Genomic DNA, 3,786 nt, shown 5'->3' with positions numbered 1-3,786 from the left:
TTAAATTAGGTTTGTGTTGTTTGGCAGACTTTGCTCAACGTGGTGAGAAATTTAAGCTCTTCTAAATTTAAGAACCATACATGTGAACTGGGTTTTGATTTCAAGGGTACAATCTAATTAAGGCATGCATGCATGAATCTGTGTTAATTACTTTGGCTTTGAGGATCAAGGTGAATTGAAACAGATTTTAAGTTAAGAGAACGCGTAAGAGTTTTGTATGCAAGGTTGCATATGCTGCGTCTATCGGGGAAAAGGATGACGTAGAGGTTTAAGTTAAGAGAACGGATAAGAGTTTTGTATGCAAGGTTGCATATGCTGCGTCTATCGGGGAAAAGGATGACGTAGAGGTTTAAGTAAAAGAGAACGCGTAAGAGTTTTGTATGCAAGGTTGCAAATGCTGCGTCTATCGGGGAAAAGGATGACGTAGAGGTTTAAGTTAAGAGAACGGATAAGAGTTTTGTATGCAAGGTTGCATATGCTGCGTCTATCGGGGAAAAGGATGACGTAGAGGTTTAAGTAAAAGAGAACGCGTAAGAGTTTTGTATGCAAGGTTGCATATGCTGCGTCTATCGGGGAAAAGGATGACGTAGAGGTTTAAGTTAAGAGAACGGATAAGAGTTTTGTATGCAAGGTTGCATATGCTGCGTCTGTCAGTAAGTGGATGACGTAGAGGTTTAAGTTAAGAGAACGGATAAGAGTTTAAATCGTTATGTGAATTAACGATTGGTTATTTGTTGAATGATTTGTGTTTGAGTGTGTATGTATGCAGCTGCATAATGTGTGTTAGTGAGAGAAATGTGAACGTGAATCTGGTAAAGCAGGGAGAGGCTTTCCCTTGGGCAGTTGGGCTGTTAAGGGGGGTATATCCTGTGAGTATAGGGTAAATTACTGTGTTAGAGTGTGGAAGAATGAGCCCTAAAAAATAAATAAATAAATGCTAATTGGTTATTACTGAAAAATGGTTGGGTTAACAATTTGGTTTATAGGTTATCAAACATACATTTGAAAATTAAGGTTTGGTAAAAACAATTGACACCAGATGGGACATCAAAAGGAGCACAGAACCTGAGACCACAGCTGGCTTTCTCAATGGACAATGCAATCAGGTGGCCACCTACAGAGATGAGCAGTTTTGCTTGTTAAAAGATTGTATTGTTCACCTGAGATGGCTCGGGGTGGTCAAATCACAAGTGCTGGTCAAATCACAAATGCTCTTCCAAATTTAAGAATAAAAAGGGGAAATTAAAGATTACTAGATTAAATGATAAGAATAAAGGGTTTCATTTTCAAAAGGAATGTGTGCTAGGACAGTCGATGGTTTGTTGTGTGAATGAGTTGTATTGTATTTTTGTCATTGAGTGGCTTGGATAAAGAGTTAATGTTAAGTTGAGAAAATGCCTAAGAAGTTTCGCGAACCTGAGTGTTACCGTGTCGGGGCAGACACGTTGGGGTTCGGAGAGAAGAGTTATTAAGTCCTGCAGGTCAGGTACGGTCTATGTGTTATTTGTCTTGTTGTTTTGGAAGGCCCGGGCTGAGGAGAGATATTGTTTTTGTTTTATTTGTCAGGTCGGATTGGTAAATTGTGTAAGTGAATCTTTTCCATGTTGATGGAAGTGAAGTGGAAAGATGAACTTGGCCAGGTAGTCTAGATAGAGTTGTTTTATTTTATTTGTGTGAGAATGCAATGTGTCTGGGATATAAGGAGTCTGAGTGTGAATGTATGAGATGGAAAGAGTGGGGGCTGAGTGAGTAGTGGGTGTGTCTTTCTTCTGTTGCTCTGTAGAGAAGCACAGAGAGGTGTTGTGTTACAGGAGTGAAGATTGTTTAAAACTATAAAAAAGGGGATAAAGTTTGAAAGTATGTGAATAAGAGTAAGAATATGATTATGGATAAGAGACAGTTACAAATGCTGGGTATTAAAGATTAGAATTGCAGACATTGTGGTTCTGAGGTATTGTAGCCAAAAATATTAGTTATTACAAAAAGTATACAGCTAATTCTAGAAATTAAATAATTCATTTAAAGGATTGATTAAAATAAAGAAATTGTCCTCAATAGGAAAAGATTGCTGTCCAAAAAAGGACAGATGTTGGTGATGTATTTGATTCTATTTGACAAAACACTACAAAATATTATAAAGGAAATTTTATTTTAAAGACACATTGGAAATCTAAGTAACAATTTGGGGAATATATAAATTGGATAAATAAAAACAATAAGTTTGTGAAGGGGTTAAATGAGAAATAATTATAAAATATAAGGTGTGTTATATTGCAAAGAAAAGATTATGGCAGTCATATTAATGAAAAAATAAGGATTAAACAATTGTTGTGTGGAGAATTAGAAAATAAAATAATTGGAGTTCAAATGAGGAAACATTTGATGTGGCATTGTGTGAGGAGAAATACAATTAAATAAAAATATAAAGTAATGAAAGATAAGAGGAGATAATTAACAGACAAAGAAATGCTCAAAGGGAGAAGGAGAGAAAGAGAGAGAGAGAGAGAGAAAGGGAGGGGGAAGGTCAACTCCCATAGCTCGAGGGAATTGTGAGATTAAAATCTAGCAGGAAGACAGAAGTAAAGCTTTGAAAGAAAAACAACAAATTAGAGAAAAAAAGAGACCAAGTTATTAAAGGTGGAAATAAAGAGGAAAATAAAAAGGACAGGAAAATTATTAAAAGGTGAATGACAGAGATAAATTATACAAAGATAAATTATTACAAAATGAAGAGGAGTCTTCATCTGATGATTGAAGGTGGTCACAAAATAAAATTTATTTTAAATCAAAAGGCAATATTTTGCATGGGTCAAGCTGAAACATTGAGGGGCTGATCATTCCCATCCTTTGACATTCAAGAAAAGTGAATAAAAGCTGGCAAGAAACAGACAATGAAAAACTGTGTGCAACAAAGTGTTGGAGGAGCAAAGAGGACTATGTGAAGCAGTGAAGGGGGGCACTGCGCTGACAATTACAAAGACAAACACCAAAAAGACTGAGTGGAATCCAGAAGGAGACTCACAAAGACAATAATGTTCTTGGAGACAAGAGAACAACTGGACTATACTTTTTCTTCTTCATACAAGCCTTTGAGTGAAAGAGGGGGAGAGTGAAAGCAGCCGTCCAATGTTTAGTTTGTAATTATAGGGACACAAACAATCTTTAGGGGAAAATCAGCTAGTCAAATTTAAAGGCTGATCAAGAATTTATGTTGTTAGGTGTGACTACCTTTTCTGAAATCAAATCAGACTCCTATTAATCTGACAGGAAGAAATGCATAATGAAAATTGGGGGGGTTTGAATTTGGTATTCTAACGAGGAAGTTAGAACTCCAATGATGGTACTAAGCTAAAAAGCAAATATAAATGGCATAGAACAGCTATGGCAGAAAGGAAAATAAAATAGATAAAAGAAATAAATTGAAAAAACACCATAGGATATTATAAAAGGTAAACAAGAAAAAGCTGTGAGAATAGAAAAAAGAAATAACTAATTATTGTAACAAACATACGATTTAAGGAAATAAAACTAAATTGTATCTAGTCACGATTTAAGAGCAATTAATGACAAGAAAAGATTGATGATCCAAAAAATTACATAATTTGCTTACAAGTGTTTCTCCATTTGATAAACATTTTTACTGTGAATTAGGATTTGCATAAGAAGTAGATACTTGCATTTACGTATTTAATTATAAGGGAAAATATTATACAGGTTTAGAATGGATGAACTACTATTACAACATGCGGAAAGTTAATTTGGTTGATTAATGCTAAAAAGTTGATA

Source organism: Misgurnus anguillicaudatus, chromosome 14 (genome assembly GCF_027580225.2).
Source record: "Misgurnus anguillicaudatus chromosome 14, ASM2758022v2, whole genome shotgun sequence".
Taxonomy (NCBI): Eukaryota; Metazoa; Chordata; class Actinopteri; order Cypriniformes; family Cobitidae; genus Misgurnus; species Misgurnus anguillicaudatus.
This window is presented reverse-complemented; position numbering follows the sequence as displayed.